This window comes from Lolium rigidum, chromosome 4 (assembly GCF_022539505.1).
Source record: "Lolium rigidum isolate FL_2022 chromosome 4, APGP_CSIRO_Lrig_0.1, whole genome shotgun sequence".
In the NCBI taxonomy this organism is placed as follows: Eukaryota; Viridiplantae; Streptophyta; class Magnoliopsida; order Poales; family Poaceae; genus Lolium; species Lolium rigidum.
The window spans coordinates 138187217-138206858 of record NC_061511.1 but is presented as its reverse complement, the minus strand read 5'-3'; the positions used below and the strand labels follow the sequence as shown (position 1 = coordinate 138206858).

General features: G+C 42.8%; 2 long non-coding RNA genes across 6 annotated transcripts; both read left to right on the top strand.

The window, feature by feature from the left end:
* On the top strand, nt 1-3513 carry LOC124705776. Of its 5 annotated transcripts, XR_007004160.1 has the most exons (4): nt 1-1681; nt 1946-2279; nt 2378-2438; nt 2643-3513. It is a non-coding gene; the product is annotated as an uncharacterized LOC124705776 (long non-coding RNA). The 5 variants fall into 5 exon arrangements; XR_007004159.1 differs by having other exon boundaries at nt 2378-3513; XR_007004157.1 differs by having other exon boundaries at nt 1946-2438.
* Nucleotides 3514-4394: 881 nt separating this feature from the next.
* Nucleotides 4395-6140, top strand: LOC124705777. The gene is made up of 4 exons (XR_007004161.1): nt 4395-4500; nt 4583-4618; nt 4745-4878; nt 5224-6140. It is a non-coding gene; the product is annotated as an uncharacterized LOC124705777 (long non-coding RNA).
* The last annotated feature ends 13502 nt before the right edge of the window (nt 6141-19642 follow it).

Sequence of the window (19642 nt, the reverse complement as noted above, 5' to 3'; positions counted from 1 at the left end):
GGGAGATGCATTTACATATCTGCTTTACTTGCTGCAGCCCGTTCAAGTTCTTTTATCTGAATAAAGGATCACATGATAGTCCGGGTTCAGACTTCATCGCATAATCTCAATCAACTTTTGGCCAGATGGTGTTGTGTATCGAGTAACAACAGCTAGAACGATAGAGTAGGAGGGGGATCAACTTTCGTTGGTGATCTCCACACAAATGTAACATCAAGTTAATTTTATTCACTATGCTGGGAGTGTTTTGAAGCACAAGCTGGAGCAGACAGTTGGTGTTAATTTCCACAATGTTTAATTTTATCTCACTTGGTTTTAATGCACCTTTATCTTGACACCATTGTCTTATTAGAGAGCATAAGTCATTTGCCCTGATATCTGTCATTAACTAAATGCCAATCTTCTTCCTGTCAACATATGTACTCTCCCATCACTTTGGTCATCCATATCTCTTTCCTGCCCTCACCCTAGATCTCTCCCGATGTACTACTACCACAAACAATTCACTGACTATATTCACTTCATGGGAATGCCACTGCCTACGAGTGGGAGTCCAATTATATTGCCTCAGCTCACAGTCTGATTTTTATTTGTGTGTTTGTGTGCATTTGGAAGTGGATGAAAATGCTTAAGTTTTGATTCTGAATCTCGTAGTTGTTGTACCACATTTTTTATTCTGAATCTCAGCAAATTCTCCCTGATTTTTAGATTTCCACCCTGTTTTGTTACGCTCTACAATATGGGTTCATCTGTATTCTGTGATTGAATAGGGTCAACAGATCGGTCTGGTGCTAAATGCTTGATATGGAACTAAATAAACACCTTGTGGGTAAAGTCACAGTTAATAGTTCAGATGCCAGGTACTAGCTTTCAAACACCCAACGAATTATTTTCTTCTTTGACACAAAGGTAGTTTTGGGAAACTTGGTTTTTGTAACACTTCAATCATTTATGATGACTGCTATGTGAATACATCTTTATCTTTATGACTGGAGCTTCGAAAAAGGCAATGAACATTGTTCCTGATCCATCTCACTACCTATGCATTTTTTGTTCGTTTTTTGCAGTTATCTTATAAACTTTCTTATTTGTGAACAACCATAACAATTTAGCTTATTCTAGCCGTTGTCCAAGGCTATTGGTATTGGTCGCCTTCGTCCGCGTCGTGAAGTGCGCGACCCTCGCGAACGTTCATCTCGCGGCCGCTCTTGCCTTTACCAACGAATCGGTTTGACTGCAGTGCACGATTACTAAATTGGTGCATTCGGAATACCACCAATATATAATTTCTTGCAATGCCATCTAACAGTGCTACTGCTGATCTCCCACAGAAGATTTCTCCACCAAAAATGATTCACTCTTCTATGCCCCTTACTGTAAAGTACCATCAGAGCATCGTATCTCAATGTTCCTTATTTCTTTCATACCTGAACGCACAGAATTACTGTAAAATGCTCAAACACTCTTGAACTATTTGCTATGGAGGAATCTATAAGTGTTTTACAAATCCCTGCTTCCTGTTTGCAGCCCAGAACTGAGGAGCAGCAGGGACGAGCGCATCCTCGACGCTGCAGCGATTGACGCCGTGAAGGCGTACAGCAGGGATGAGCGCATCCTCGACGCTACAGCGATTGACGCCATGAAGGCGTACATTGGGTCCGAGGAATATTGAAGATCTCAGGTGAATATGTTTATCAACAAGTACTGATATTCTCTTTGGTTCATCCATGCTCGTTGTACTGCTTCTGTGAGGTACTGAGGTCCTTTATGCTATGGGGCAAATTTGTGGAGTGGATTTTGCTGAATGCTATTGATAGTCCAAATTATTTCTGTGAACACAAGTCTTGTTAGCAGTCGGCAAGGGAAATTTCAAAATTTCTCATGTACATTTGTTTGACTAAGTAAAAGATCTTATATATTGGTTCTTAATTTCTTGCAAAACCAGGAGCTTGCACGTATGTCAGATTTGAGATGGAAAGAAGCCCTCAGAGTACATTAATTCATCACTGATTTCGGGATTTTGAATGTCACATGTTATTGTGAAATTTAGATGTCACACATTATCATGGACTCAGCTGCGGTCGAGCCCAAGCGCACCCGTGCGGACCGGGAGCTCTGTCTAGGTGGTGATGCATGTGTCGCCCTGTCTTGTACCCAGGGGAGTGTCCATGGGTGTGTGTTGGAGGATGCATTGCCCCCTTCGGCGAACCGTGAATTAACACCACCACAACACCGCCAGGCTGCTCCCGGCCATTCGACAAGCTAGGGCGATATTACAGGTTATGAAATTTGGTCCTCCAGTGATTTTATGCTTCACGGTTGTTTCTATGGCTTTGATTGTGGATAAATTTATATGATGTACTGCTTTGCAATGCAGAAGCTTTGGTTGTCCAGTGATTGGTCTATCGTCTAATTGAAGCGCATGGTGGCATATTTGGGTTGGTATTTCGGCATCTTCCTCTTAAACTGAATTGGTCAATTATTCTACTGCTGCAAGAATTGATAATGTGGGCTGCGGATATGATTAGTCAGATTTTAGCTCCATAATAATGAACTAAACGGTACATAGTGTGTTGGTCCCAGTGTACTTATTGGAAATGTCTGATCAAGTTGTTACTTGGAATGCTACGATTTTATTGCAGGCTTGGTTTACCATTATTAGGAGTTCTGCTTCATCACCTATAATATCAGAATTCCTCGGTTCCATGTTTCAAGGTGTCAACAAGCAGAGGTATTAACTGCGCTGGCAGATGATAATGCTTTAATGGAAGTAAAAGCGTCCATTAGTGCAGCTCGGTTCATTGGATCCACATTGACACAATGATGCGAGAACGCGTTTCTTTCTTGGAATGGAAAATCTACATGTACTTCGCAAACGTAGGTGTGTATTCCAGCAAGAGATAGATCAACAGAGAAAATTTAGATTAGAATGGGTTGATTAGATTTCTATTGTTAATCTTATAGCATTTGATGCTTGCTCTTGGAATTTTCTGAAGAACAATATGCAGTGGCAGGAGCATTCAGAAAAACCAGCTATATCCAGGGCCATCATAGAATCTTCGGGCTACAAGCAAGGGATGCTATGTAAGCTGGAAGGTGGCCTAAATGTGCTATATTTTCTAACAGTATGGAGAGTTGTGGCAAGTGGAGTAGACAAGCTGATATTCACTAGAATTTCCCTGGAACCCAATGTTTAGTAATGGTGGGGCGGAAAGGATTCATGCTAATTGGACTGTTCCCTTTATTGTTTTTCAAGCATGGTGTTTGAGGTCTGAAGTTTTCTTTCCAAGATTGTACGAGTGGTTGAAATTGCTAAAGGTTAATGAGAAGAAACTACTAGAGATAGAATGACCAATGATAAAATTCAGCTGATGGAGGATGGAGTACTGACAGTTGCTGAGGCTGAAAAGATAATTTAAAAAAAAGGGTGTATGATATACAAATATCAGGCTTCAAAGTTGGAAACGAATTGTCAAATTGGAATGAAATATACATTGTTTTACATCATACAAACTTGCGTCTTTCTTGTTTACCAGATGTACACTTTGCTTGTTGGATTGTTGTCATAAGGTTTACTACCACGGAATATATGGAGGTGGATTGGATTATGAGATTGTAAATACTGCCTTCTCCAATTCTGTAAGAGAGAAAAAGGCTCTCCTACTAGCTAGCCACCCTTATTGATCAATTAAGTGTGAGCACGATCGGGATTAACCAATTAAGGGATGCCTAACTTGGAGAAATGTCAACATGAAAGGTTTATGAGAGCGTTTGAATATTTGTTTCTTACAAGTCCGGTGCAACGCACAGGCACTTTTCCTAGTAAACAATCTAAAGGTATAAACGTTGCAACCCCATGGGCCATGGAGAGGCTATCCACGATATGCCACTAGGCGCGCACGGACTGGGCTGGCCCTTGGGCCACATGGCATGCTGCGATTGGAAGCGCTTCACTGTCACGTGAGGCCTGAGAGACAAAACCAGCCTGGGTACCGAAACCCTACCGCCAATCGCCCTCCCTCAATCCCGGCAGCCGCCACCAGCGCCTTCCCCAGTCCCCGTACCCGCCGTCGGCCCCGCTCGTGCTGCTGCCACGAGATGCGGCATTGCCGGGAAGAGCCCTCCCTCGCCGCCCTTCACGCCTCTGGCTCAGCCGCATCTCCCGATGCCAAAATCCTCTCCCTCCATCACTTTTGGTTCTTGATTTCGGTTGTTTTGAGATTTCCTTTGCTTTTCCTGAGATTTGGTCGTTCTTGTGCTCTATTTCATCCTAGATATGTTTTGTATTTTCGTTTTTTGATTCTTCCTTCGGGTCACTCTTTAGTTTTTTTCATCAGATTTATGTTGATCTGAGCCCCTCACCTGCATCCTCTTGCCTTTCCAGGGGCTCACCTTCGTGGTGCTCAGCGTTGGGTTGATGGTGGCGTACTGCCGCCGGTGAGAACTAGCAGGATGAGGACACAAAGAGGGAGATGGAGCGGCAAGACTACAAGATCCCAGGTTTCTCTCTCTCTCAATCTCACTGCTGCCAGGGCTTAGGTCCCCATCACACATTTTCTCTTCTAAGAGATACATCTTGCAGATGCAGGTCGAGATAAGAGAGAAAGGGCATGTTTAGGTACACATCTTCCCAGAGTTCCCATCCATGATCTGCATTAGTCCAACGCCCCTTAATTTTCTGCTCTCCTTTTATTTGCTCATATCCAATATTGATTCAGATTAGCACTCCACCATCCTATGGCAGTTTGCACGCTAGGACATGGGGAAGCTCAGCTCAGCCGTGGCCATGATGCACCTCACAAGGAGGTTCTTGGGGTAATCACTTTTGCTGAATGGCTCACCGACCCATTGTTTCTGCGGCCTGTGATGTTGACCAAGGTTTGTCAAACTTGAGCATCGTCTTTGCATGTCTTTTTTGGTTGTTCGAGAAGCCTGCAGGAATAAGTTGATTAATTATTTGTATTGTATGCATTAATGCATTTACTCTGACAAATACGCGAAAGATGTAGCTGAACCACATTTGAACTGTTTCACGAAATTGCAGTCTAAATCTTAAAAGTTTTGTGCTAGACAAAAAAAAGGAGAGCTTTGAGATAATTCAGTTACGAACAAATGTTATCTTAAGTTTGGCTTCCCTTATTATTTACCTGATTTTACAATGGTTTTGTATAGACTATATCTCATTGATGTGCTCATTAGTCATTTCTGCAAATCTTGTGGCAGAAGCACAAATGGAGACAAGTTCACCTCATAGGGCCCTCGGAAAACTAAGATTGCAGCTGCTGGCAGGCCTTTGAATTTGACATTTGGAAAGTAAAACTACAAGGGTATTTATATTTGTTAATGTGTATACAAAGATTTCTGTTCAGATGTGCATAGCTATACCATTACAGTGAGATTTATTGTGTAAATGCCGTCCTGTATCTTCGCAGAGTGTTGAAATGATGGTTGATAATTCATATAGGTGGCCTCAAGGCCTTATTCGAGTTTAGTTTTTCTTATGTATATGCTAACGTTATAGGTGGCCTCAAGGCATTATACGCATAGAAATCTTCATGCTGTTTTTATTTATAATCTACATTCTCTCATCAGTTAAGTTATAATGTGTAGGTAATTTTTTCTATGAATTTGTTGTCCTCTGATGTGTGCAGATTCCAGTCACAATGATGAGCTGTCTGAACATGCCCGCATGGAAAAAGTGACATAGTTTGAGGAAACATTGTGGTAAAGTCCCTTTGGGTCATGTCGTTTGGTTTATCTAATTCTTTTATTGATTGTATCTGGGTGCTTAACGATGGGTCTTAGAGATTAATGGAGGGAAAAAGTGTATGGAATTAATAGATAGAAATAGTTCTCATGTAATGGAATCAAGGTACTGAATAAGAGTTATTTCTTGTCTGTCATAGTGATATTGAGTTTTAAGTGTTCTCCAGAAATTTTCTTTCTTGCCCCCTTATTGTGTATTTGCAGTTTTAGTCTTCATTCCTTGCCTCCTTTCCTCAAATTGCGATGTTTCTATGTTTGCACTATACCTACCGATGTCTGGTTCAGTGTGGGGGGAAAAGAATTATGTGGGAAATTTATGAATTTTAGTTGCTGATAATAGACCATTCTTTGGTATTTAGTAGTTTATGTCAAGATTGTAGGATACTTTTTCAATATACTGGATGGAATGCTCGCTTCATCAGTTGACGTACTGATATATTTTGTTAATATTTCGTTTCAGAAAATCTGATTTTCTGCGTTGTTTGTTGTATAGCTTGCAAGGAATTTCATTCATTCGATGAATATTGCCTTCTACAGTGCAGTAGCAGGCTGAGCTGGAAGACGAGCTCGCTTCTTCTGTTGAGGCCCTCATAGATCTTTGTTAGCATTTGATTTTGTAATTCCACATTTCCTTTATTTTTGTGATAAAGCTTACAAGAAACTTCTGTCATGTGTCATCTAATAATGAATATTACTCCCTTGGTTTTAAAAAACGTGTCGCAACTTTGTCTAGATACGAATGTGTCTTGCGCCTAGATACAATCCTATCTATATAAAGTTGTGACATGTTTCTTTGGAAGGAGGTGGAACCTTCTATTTTGCACTAAGGTGAAGCGCCTCAAAGAAATGATGGGCCATCACCTGATGAATATTGTCTTCTACAGCTGAAGGCGTAGAAGTTTGGAGGATATTTGACATTATTATTAGTATTTATCGGTAGCCTGCTACTTTTGTATTTGTGGCAGCCAACAAGTGTCAGAACTATCCAGATGTGCTTTCTGTTTTGGTCAGATGGTCATATGTTGGACTTCAGTTTAGTTGTTGACATTTTGGTTTAGAACTGCAGCTCCAAGCATAACTTTCATTTAGGTGAATAAAGATGTTAGATTAGTAGCTAAATCAGTGTGTATATTTGATTTTATTTGTTCTACCCAGCGTTTTTTTTTGTGCGAAAACTTCCAGGGGCTATTTTTGGAGGAGGGCTCTGAATTTTTGAAGTGTTGGCAAGAAGACACAAATCAGGGGCTATTTTACTATGCCCATCCTGTTGAGTTATTGCTGGAAGTTTAATCACTGCCACAAGTAAATTTACTTGCTTTCTTTTGTCTTTGAATTTCATTGTTTATCTGCATATTTTCCATTAATAATAGGAAGTTTCATATGGCTTACAATTTCATGAATTATCAATCATTGTGCTTCGAGTAGCTAGCTAATGACCATTTTGTTCTTCATTTGTGGCATGGTATTGCCATGCTCGCCTTTTCTGGATGTACACATATGGTTGTCGAAATGAGGGTTGGGATCTCACAAAAAAGACGTATTACGTTTCCTAAAAAATCTTATTTCTGTTATAAAGTGCAGCAAATAAGTTATGTTTTATATGATATTTCTGCTCTTTGCTTCTGCCATCTCATCCCACGGCCACATTTGTTTCTTCTATTTTGGTCTTTCCATAATCAGATGATCCAACGACTATTTCCTAAGCACACTATTCCTTGGTGTTGGGCCCTTCACAATTCAAGAATGGATGAGTAGCTTTTAGCTTGGTTTTACATTTGGTTCATATCAGCTTTGAATAACTATCAGTTGTATTACTCTACCAATTTCCCGCTGTTGTGGATGATTTACATGCCTACCAGATTGTACAATGGTTTCAATATAAATAGTAGATGTCTAGCTTTCAAAAGATTTGGTAGCTGAAAACAGGCTATATAGACAGGGAGGATTTCCTTTTCAGTGTCATAAAGGTTCAGAGTTGATTAGATGGTATCAAGGTTATTGTATTCACATTTGCCTAAAACTGAACCTAATGTAATAATGCTTCTTTACTGGTTAGTGTTACAGATGTCAAGCTGGGTGGAGATAACCGCAGTTTGTTTATTGTGTATTCCCTCCTTTTGAAGTTCTTGCTTCCGGTTCTGATACATGTGGAGATAGCCGCAATTTGTTTATTGTGTATTCCCTCCTTTTCAAGTTCTTGCTTCCGGTTCTGATACATGTGGAGGTAGCCGCAATTTGTTTATTGTGTATTATGTACAATGTCTAATGTGTCTGCTTCATATGGATGCTTCATTGTTGTTGTTCAGTAGTATTACCCTCCTTTCTTTACCAGTTATTTTTTAAGTAGCCTCATGGTGTTTCTCTGCGTAAATAGGGTTATGTATGATGCAAGCCCTTTGCTTCCTTTATATTATAGTGTTATCCTCCTTTATGTACCAGTTATTTTAAGGTAGCCTCATGGTGTTTCTCTGCGTAAATAGGGTTATGTATGATGCAAGCCCTTTGCTTCCTTTATATTATAGTGCTGGCTAGAAAGGATTGGAGATATTATAGTGTGCTTATTCTTCTCCTTTGTTATAGCTGTTTGCCAATCCTAGGTTTATCAATGGTTTACTATCGTAGAATTCTCCTTTCTGTTACTTTATTTGTTTTGCCTTCATCTGTGTAGGTCCACCAAAATAATATTTTGCCCACTCTATGGTTGAAGCTTGATGGAAACCATTGGGATCCCGGCCAGTGTCATGATGGAACCTATGCTGAAGAAGCATCACCATCCAAGCACCGTTTTTTTCGCTACTTATGTGTAGTGCATTCTTCTGCTTTGCTGTCTGGATGTATTTCACTGGTTCCAGTAATTATGTTTATATGTTGACGAAAAGTACTCTCTATTAATATAGTGGTTTGCAATACATCTATCAGTCCGCAGGTTGAGGGACATGTGCCAAGGTGCACCCCTAAATCGTCTATAGTTCATAAGCTATTACAGGATGTTGTCTGAACATTTCTGTTTAGAAGCTTATAAGCTATTACGGGATATTGTCTGAATGTTTCTATTTAGAAACTTATAAGCTATTACGGGATATCAACATTTCCCCTGTATTGATGGTAAGACAAATTTAGAAGCTTTTGTATAATCTACAAATATCACTTTACAGGAAAAGAGAAGCTTTTATAATATATAAATATCACCTGTTAGGATTTTTTTTTTTGTATAATCTACAAATCTCACCTTGCAGGCCAGATAAATATCAGTTTCAAAATTTGATTCCCAGTGGATCAATATGAAGCAAAGATCAAGGAGAAAGTGAGGATAACAAAATCCATTTTTGTGTAACAAAGGTCACTTCTGTATACACGTTTTGCTACTTAAATAATGAATTTGCATTGATTTCTGCCGTGTTATTCTCTAAGCTCGATATAAAGTGTTTGACATATTGTTCGTCAATGCGGAATATGGAGGCCACATGCCCAGATGCGCCTTTAGCCCACTACCATAGTAAAAAATATAAGGCATAGATCTTATGCTTTTTACTTTATTTTGGTTGCACACTGCATTGAGCTCCACATAGTTTTGCATCTATTTGTATATTTATATGTTTGCCTTCTGCTACTACTTTTGAACTTCGCAATGGTTCTACCAATAAGTATCCTTCTATAAGATATTTCGCCTATTTAGTATACTTGGTTTGCTGCTCTGGTTGTAGTTTCGTGTGATTTATCCTAATTCTATCCTAGCGACATTGTTTTGTGAAACCTAAGAAGTGTATTATCATGTTAGCACTTAATATTTATCGCCGTTGTATGAAGTACATTGGCACGATCTTCACGGGATCGTGCGCCAAGGCGCACATCTAAATCTAGTGGAATTTGAAGAAGGGCAGCGCTGAGCGTCCCCCCGGGGGATCAAATTCCCCTATCCCCAGGGTCCTCAGCCGTCCGATGGCGTGTGATCAACCAAAGCGAACCGGTCAAAGTTGCTTTCCCGATTTCCAACTAGATGGACCCAGTTCAGGTCGTTTTCGTCCCCTCCTTTCGATTATTAAATTCGATTTGGTCCCATCTTCTCCACGGAAATACACTCCCCATTTTCTCGTCTTCTTCGATCTCTCACAGAAAAAATGACAGCGTATCCCAGCGACTTGCCGCTGGCAGCGTTGTTGTCTCTACTCGTAGCTTGTAGCAGAGCCGCTGGGCTATAGTAGCAGCGCTGCATGTCGATTGTAGCGGCGCCACCGGGAGCTTGTAGCAAGGCCGCTGGGCTACTGTAGCAGCGCCGCCAGGGCTTGTAGCAGGGCCGCTGGGCTATTGTAGCAGCGCCTCCGGGCTATTGTAGCAGCGCGGCATGTCGACTGTAGCAGCGCTGCCGGGGGCTTGTACAGCACGGCATGTCGACAGTAGTAGCGCGGCCTGTCGTTTGTAGCAGCGTCGCTGGCCAACTGTAGCAGCGCCGCCGTGGGCTTGTAGCAGCTACGCCGACAACATCACTACAAGGCCCAGTAAGGGTGTCAAGTGGAATCCCACTTTTGTCCCACTTGTAGTATAATTTGATTTTTTTTAGTACAAATTTTGATGTCAAAATTTGAACTACATAGTACAAAATGATATCCCACCGGGATCCCACTTTGACACCCTAAGGCGGCGATTTGCACAAAAATAACCCAAAACTGAAAGAAAAGCACCGGCGAAACTATTTCACCAATCTAACCCTTTTGTGTGGCGCCCCTCCAACGGGCGCCACACATGCCCATGTGGCTCCCCTCCTGCCGGCGCCACTGTCCCAGCCGACGTGGCCCCCTCGCCGCCGAGCTGGTGCGCCCATCCGACGTGGCAGCATGTGTGGCGCCCCTCCCAACGGCGCCACACATGCACTTGTAATCCCCCAAAACATACTGTGAGACAAATCCTCTGGGACTTAGCCGTTTTGCGAGGCTCGATGTGTGGCGCCGACGCCACGGGCGCCACACCAGCCTGTGTGGCGCCGATGCCACGGACGCCACACATCCACTTAAGTGTGGCGCCCGCGCCCAGCCCGGCCCTCTCTTTCTTCTTTCTCTTCTCTCTGCTTCTCCTCCCCAACCGCCGCCGCCGCCCGCCTCCCCTTCGGCCCCCCCACCAAATCGACCAAGGAATCGTCAGATCTATCCGGCCAAGTCCTTCCTCCTCCATTCCTCAAGGTATTCCCCTTCGATTCCCTCTGATTCGTCCACTATTGTTGGTGGATTTGGTAGATTTGGGTATGAACCCTAGACATGGAAATTCATGTTGGTGGATTTAAATATGAACCATTGATATGTTAGTGCATTTGGCTCTGAAAATAGCAAGATTTGGATATGTTGGTGGATTTGGATATGAACCCTAGATTTGGCTATGAACCCTAGATTTGGCTATGTAGATATAAAATGGCTATGTAAGTGTTGAATGTGTATGTGTAGGAACCCTAGATATGTTAGTGGATTTGGATATGAACCCTAGATTTGGATATGTTGGTGGATTTGGATATGAACCCTAGATTTGGCTATGTAGATATAAAATGGCTATGTATGTGTTCAAATTCTATGTATGTATGTCTTGAAATGTCTACTATTTGTGATGGAATAACTCATGTATTTGGATATGAACTCTCATGTATGTGTTGCTCATTTTTGTTAGCGGAATGACTCATAATATGGTTGTGTAAACATGTAGGATGGTGTGGCTTCTGGATGAAGAGTACGACAGGATGCACCGGGCTGTTCATATGACGGAGAGGGGAACGGATCTTCACCCTTTGAAGATTCGTTACCATGGCACAACGGATATACCGTATGACGAGAGGTACACGGAGTTCATCCGGCCTACCGGTCTTATGCCGTTCATATCCCTTGTAAGCCGTGGGGGGCCACACATGAACCCCTCGGCACTCACCGCCCTTGTCGACCGGTGGAGGACGGAGACTCACACCTTCCACTTGAGGGCCGGCGAGATGGCCCCTACTCTCCAGGATGTTTCCATGATCCTTGCACTACCTATTCAGGGCGAGCCACTGTGTATGAACACAACTTCTGATGGGTGGCGCCAGCAGATGGAGGCGCTTATTGGCAGAGCTCCTCCGCTGCCAACATAACCAAAGAAGAGAGTTCCCGCCGGCGCGTCTTTCGAATGGATCAGGACTAACTTTGGAGAATGCCCGGAAGAGGCCAACGAGGACACTCGGAGGACGTACGCCCGCGTGTACTTATGGTACATGATTTCGAGGACTCTCCTTCACGACGGTGGGGGAAGCTGGCCCATTGGTGTTGGCTGAAGGCGCTTACGGTGTTGGATGACCGGTGGAGTTGGGGAACAGCGGCACTTGCCTACCTCTACCGGCAGGTGATGATTTGTTCTATGTACTATTTTCCTATAGTAGTGTGCTAGACAAAGTAGTAACCAAATATCTTATGTACGCAGTTGGACGAAGCTTGTCGCAGGACTGGGAGCGGCGGTATTGGTGGATGCATGCTCCTACTTTCCGTATGGAGCTGGGACCGCCTATCGGTTGGGCGTCCCGGGGTACTCACCGAGACGCCATGGCCTCATCACCCTCACTTTCCTGATCGGGAGCCCACTTGGGCATACCTTTGGGACAATGTCTCGGAGATGACGAGCGATCCAATGGTCATGTACGAGGCGAGTACACTGCGGAGTTGGACACTCTTACCGGCTGAGCGGGTAACCGATCATCTGCGGAGTTGCAATCCTAGTTTTGATTGATTCTACTGGCATGTTCTAAATATTTGTATGCTGCAGGTGGAATGGGAGCCATATGGTAGCTACTACCATATTGGCGCGGGGATGGCTGACCTCAACCACAAGTGCACGGAGGAGGCGCGGTTCTGGCGTATGCGCTGCCCACTCATATGCATGTGGCTTGTTGAACACCACCAGCCGCAAAGAGTGATGAGACAGTTTGGGCTGTATCGGAGTGCCCACCAATGTGGCAAGACACGGACAAGGCGCTTCATAGGTAAACTACGGAATCATGCGATGGAAGATTCTTGATAGAAGAGGTACAAACTAACTTGTTGATTCTTGCGAGGCTTGATAGGCGGCGGCGGAGGAAGATCACAAATTGGCCGGTCCATCATAGCGGCCACATCGCGGCGTTCCAACACTGCTTGGAAGCGGCACGGAATGCTGGCCACGAGCGGATTGTGCCTCACGACTTCACCGCTTTCAACAACTACCTCGAGTGGTTCCATCGGAACACGCGTATCGAGTTAGTGAAGCGCGCGTATCGTGAGGAGATCTTGGACGACCCCATCCGGTTCGATGAGGTTGGGCAAAGCCAGACACGACACTTTTGCTCGCGAGAGGGAGATCGACTTCTATTGCTTCCGAGCTGAACTTCGTGGTAATGGATTCTCTCACTAACTAGTACATCATCTAGATTGCCATGTGCTCGCTTAAATTGTGTATGCTATGTTGGTCACAGCGGGAGGAGATCCAAAAAACAGCTGAGGAGTGCGAGGTTATGTGGGAGCAGAGCGGGAGAGATGAAAAGCCTGTCGGACCGTGGCGAAATTTCATTAAGGTATGATCACCAACTTTGAATGTACGGTACTATGATGTGGTGGCTTTGTAACCATTAACGGCATGACGCAGAACACTGCACGAAAGATGCGGCGGTTAGCCAGCTTGCTAGGTTGCCGGGAAGGCGAAATCGCTACATCTTCTTCTTCAGAAGAGCGGGAGGTATGGACTATTTTGTTGCTGTCAAACATGTACTTACTAATTTCAACATTTGTAATCTCATGTGTTCATGTTTGTGAAGATTCCTGAGGACGACCTAATTATGAGTCAAGGCATACTTCCAAAGCATACCTCCAAGCAAGCCCCACGGTCAGCTTACCAGTTGAAGCCAAGGGGCAAGGCTCCAAACCGGTACACTCCGGAAGATTATGTCAACCGAGGAAAGAAGGTTGTCACTGAGGAGGATGACGGGCCGCCGCGGAGATCAGCTATGTCGAGGATGAGGAACGACGAGCCGTTCTCTTCAGATGAGGAGGAGGAGGAGGAGGAGGAGGAGCAGGAGCAGCAGGAGGAGCAGCAGGAGCAGCAGCAACAACAGCCAAGGCAGCGGACGAAGAGGATGGCCGTCCGGAAGCAGCCCACGAGGACGGCACGTCGAGGACGCTACTAGGATGTGCTACGTGTTGTTGTGAACTCTATATTCATAAGTATCGATTTGTGAACCCTATGTCATTTCGAACCATGGTCTGTAATGCTACTTGTTGTTTGAATCTACGTGCTACAATGTGACCTATGAAGTGTTATATGTGTATGTCATGAAATTGATACTTGTTGTGTCCAATGTTGTACTCGTAACTGTTGGAGTTTGGTAGGATTTTTCATGTTTTCAACACAAGTCCATGTGTGGCGCCCTTCCCACTGGCGCCACAAGTGCTAGTGTGGCGCCCGTGGCATCGGCGCCACACATGCCAACTTATATGAACTATTGGGTCGAAAACATCCAGGGGCTCCGGACGATAAGTCCTTAGCCGTTTTCGCGAGCCTCTATGTGTGGCGCCCGTGGCATCGGCGCCACACAGGCTAGTGTGGCGCCCGTGGCATCGGCGCCACACATCGAGCCTCGCAAAACGGCTAAGTCCCAGAGGATTTGTCTCATAGTATGTTTGGGGGATTCCAAGTGCATGTGTGGCGCCGTTGGGAGGGGCGCCACACATGCTGCCACGTCGGATGGGCGCACCAGCTCAGCGTCGATGGCGCCACGTCGGGCTGGGTGTGTGGCGCCGGCGGAGGGGAGCCACATGGGCATGTGTGGCGCCCGTGGGAGGGGCGCCACACAAAAGGGTTAGATTGGTGAAATAGTTTCGCCGGAGGGTTAGTCTGTGCTTTTCTTTCAGTTTTGGGTTATTTTTGTGTAAATCGCACCCTAAGGCCCAGGCAGCACCGCCAGATCCCAGCAGCAAAACGATAGTCTTGTGCGGGATTATAAGCGCAGGGAGTGGAGGTACACCAGGGATGAGGTGGAGGGACGGCAGGAACGAGGGGGCCAGCACTGACCGGAGGACTTGCTACGTATGGGACTATGGGAGGATGAGCTGCAGGCGAGCTCAGCCGCCCACTCCATGGCGGGGGCAGCGAGATGTCTGGCGGCGCGGAAGGCGGCGGTAGGAGGCCGTAGTGAGAGAGGAAGGACTGGGATGCGGCTGCACGTGAGCTCCCAGGTGCGGCCATGGCGCCACATCGATTGGGGCTTTGTTGGTGGGGAATCGTCCGAGGAAGAGCGCCGGAGCTTCGGCGGCGAGCGACAGGGGCATGGGCGGCCGGCGAACTGCGGCAGGCGCCCTTGCAGTTCGGCGGGATGTGCGACAGAGGAGAAATCGTGAAGCACAACGTGTGGAGAAGAAATAGTCAGAAAGGGATAACGCAGGGTGCGGTGGGCCCGTATCCCCCGGTGGATTGGAAGCGTTTTCCTTTGAAGAAGCAACTCGGTAGTACAGTACTCCCTTTGTACTCTCTTCGTTAATTATTATAGGATTTTTTTTCTCCAAAATAAATAGTTCAGTAGAATATCAACCTTTGTACTCCCTTCATGCATTATCGTAGGATGTTTTAGCTTTTTAATACTAGATAAATAGCTCTATCATGTTCAGTACAACCTTTGTACTCCCTCTATTTATTATTATAGGATGTTTTAGGTTTTTGGAAAATGTATATACTTAGATGTGTTTCAATGTGTAGGTAACTTATTTCGGCCTGTATCTTGTCCATCTAAAACATCTCATTTCAGAAGGAGTACATTTTTATAACATGTTTGGTATAGCCGGCTCAAGCATAAGTAAACTTCACTACCCAACATTTCAAAGTTCAAAAAAATCCGAAAAAACTTAGATGTAGGTAATGATGACTTCTACCTATGTGTGCAAAATACAAATGTGAAATACTATGTATTCTAGGGTGTATTCAAAACCATCAGATTTGTAAAACTATTTGTCATTTTTGTGTATGCCAGACTACTAATTATTTTGCATTATGATTTTGCGGGACCGTAGAATACGTCATTGTCAACATATGTAACATTTTAATCTTTTTGAATATTAAAAATGTCTATTTCAAGAAAGTCAAAAATAGGCTCCATGGAGCCGGTCCTCCAAAGCCATCACAATTATTATCTTCGACTTTTCATTATTTTGATACATCAAATTGCCAACACATTGCTTCAATTGTGCCATAAGCAAAAAAGTGAGAAGGTAAAATTACATTAAATTAGGTTGATTACAATTTAAACCGGTTAAAAAACCAAACATTTCAATGTTCAGTGGAGAAGTAGGTAGTAAGTATTTTTCAAGCATTAAACCTAGTGTATTCGCTTGAAAAAAAATGAAAGCACACGAAATACTAATTCCGAAACATCGAATTGCCCAGCGGTTGCCCAAAAAGGGCCTCTTGTAGCGCGCGGTAATGAGAATGCGGCGGCCCAGGAAACAACAGGCCCAAATGGGAACACAGACGATACTCACGGTGCGGAGCCTGAGAGTCCTGCTCGACGACACACCAAAAAAGGTAGGGAAAATTGGATCCATACCATCAAAAGATCCAAACTTTAGAAAAACTAGTTGAATGCTCGTGCGTTGCTACGGCTTCTTTTTTTCTCACATTGTGTCAATACAATAGTTGTAAAAAATCACGTGTATCAAAATCACAAGATATTTAGAAAAAATTATAAGATTCTAACCAGTCTGAAATATATTTAACAACCATATATTTGACATCGTTTGAATATGCAATAAGTACTCCACTAATTAACTATTTTATATTAAAAAAATGTTCTCCTCGATACTCCTTAGAGTATGTTGTACAATGTATGGAATATTTTCGAGTGCTTCATTTTGATGGTACTTGAGCAAGCGTACCAAAAAATTCTTCCTCAGGTCGATAATATTCTGCACAACAATACTTGTCATTAGCATGTATAGTTTTAGTGAAAAAATAGAAAGTGTAGCGTAAAGTACCCACCGTGCATATTGGATGAACCAACTTTTTACCATTCCATGAGAACATAATATAAAAAATGAAATAACCAGACGCTTTCCTGTAGATAAATGACTCGTTATTATCTTAATTACCGAAGAAATTAAAACATATAGGTTTTATTTTAGAGATACTCACATGCTTGAACTTTGCGGAATATCGATTGGCGACGTGCGTGGCCAGAAAAATATATCGGCATCCCAACCAGAGTTGTGCTAATGCAAGTACGTCGGTTAGGTAGATTGCAATTCTTTGTAAGATCAATTTCATCTTATGCGACCGAACCATTTTACCCTCCGACGATGACGGCATGGACCAAGGATCAATAACAGACACAGTACATTCATGCTTATCGATGGAGAACAAGTTAAAGTGACCCGCAGATGCATAAGGGAGAAAAACCTTCAAAAGAACAACCATTAGAAACACATGTAATGTGACACCGTTGGATAAGTGAATATATTTACCAAGTTGCGTGATGCGATTTTGTAGTCTATCCCAGGCCAACTATTGAACAATGTTGCTAGGGACTGTACATTTGGCTTTACTCGGTATTTTTTACCTCGTGCGGAATCCACCATTGCCGCCTGAGAAAAAAAACTGTTTAGAAACATAGTGACAACAATGAAAATGCCAGATTGAAGTAACTTACACAAAAGCGTAGATCCATGTAGTGCACATCAGTCTCTGCTATCTGTAGGATCTCGTCGCATGCCACTATACGAATTCCCAAGTTGAAGCAGTCATTGTCCATATGTTGGTCCATCCTAAGTATGTCCTGGATTTTCTTAAGACTCAAGCCTATTGGATACGGTTTGAAGCTCCGCACCCATTCCTGCCTATCACGAAAATGTTAAAAATGATAAAACAATAGCAATGCATATTATCGTATTTTTTTAACATACTACTTACTCCAATAATTTGGGGTCTTGAATCGCCATGATGTGTTGCAAAAGCTCGTCAACTAACTTGCGTGGGTTTGTGGGTATGATGTGGACTTTATCACTCAAGTATAGTTGCTTCGGACCCTCCACAATCACACAATCAGAAGTAGACACATTTTTTTCATTGGTAGGTTTATAGTATATTGGCTTTCCTTTTATCTTATTCAATTCAAACTCCACCAGTACAACGATTAATTTTCGGCGAAATTCTTTCATATCCTTCTGCAAAATATGATATTTAAAAACATCTCCTTAAGACAACTATTGAAAATGTAAGCGGCTACTAATGTTTTCCTAAAAAATAATAACACACCTGAGTGAACTGATCAGACAACACATCACCTGTCCAATATTCCATATAATTAAGCATGAATAACCCGCACGATGCGCTACAAGATTATTAGGCACCAATTCAGTAATTCATATAGAAAAATCAACGTAAATACATTTGAACATGTATAAAATTAATTGTACCATTGGTACACGTATAAACCCATCCATCTAAAAAAGAGAGGTCAACATGCCCATCAGTTTGCATACGTTGTTGAAATTATTCTACTACTGGCCATGTTGTGACATTGAGATCCATCCACCTATCACCTTTGTTAAAATCTTTCATTTGGGATGCGATTTTCAAATGCTTCTCAAGTCCCTGCAACTTTTATATGAGACAAAATGTATTAGATATTGAGGCAAACATAATGTAAAAAGCGAATCAAAATCAATAGGTATTTACCATAACCACTGATGTCACTCCGCCCTATTGAATCACCAAGGGAGTCCAATATTTGTATCACACGCTTTTTTGCATTTACGACCAGTAAATACCAGTGCGTCTTACTTATATTTATAGGAAATAAGACCTGAAGTAAATATTGTATAATACTAAGAAACAACCATATTCAAAACACATGAATGAGATCCATAGGGAGATCACATAATTCTTACCATGTCATGCTTTAGATAAAGATGCACCCGTTTCATGGCACGGTGATGTTCTGATTTTTTCAGTACGGCAGCTGCGAATGTGGTATCGAGATATACCTTTCCACCCGGTCTCTCCCGCAGATGATCACATACGCTTATACAATAAATATATGCATTTATAACCTATAATCGAACACATAAAAGATATTTAAGTTCAAGACAATTTTAGATAATGTGTAAGTAGTGGTCTTTGTGTTGTTGACTTACGTCGCCTGGCAAGAATGCATCATCACGTGTAAGACATCTCAAGTCATCATTAGATAATAAAGAATCACCAATGTCGACGAACTTAGTATCTTTAGGCGCAGACATGATTGATTCAATAATAGCAAAATCTTCACTGGTGCAGACGTAGTCTGCCATGATATATAAGTTCGGTAAAAATAATCAAGCATAAAGGAAATGAGGACAACCGAGCGAAACTAAGTACCTTCAGGTATAACATGTGTGTTTGCTTTCTTGGGCTTATTATGCCGTGAATGCATCTCTTTTGACTGTGTATAAGCCTGTGAAGTCTCTTCCAAAAACATCGTGTTTGGCTCTTTGATGGTACCTTGTTCTGGAACAAGGATGACATCCATATCTATATTGTTCATGACATGCGAAAGTGGAACATTTTTATGTGCAAAATTTATGGAACAAAATTAAACTTAAAACATTGGCATATGGAAACAACATGCGTAGAAAATAAAGACTATCACCTTATTCGGTTGTTTAATAGTCGATGAGTTTTTTATCTCTTCTACCAACATTGGATCTGTCCCTATGGCGGTGTGTTCTTTCGGAGTATCGATAATATCTGTTTTGGCCCCGGCAATGATCTACAAAGGTGAAACATATTATCAAATAAAAACTCTACATACCGAAATATGAAAAATGCATTTAAACATAATTTTTCATTGCACCTCGTTTGAATGTGTCAAATTCGG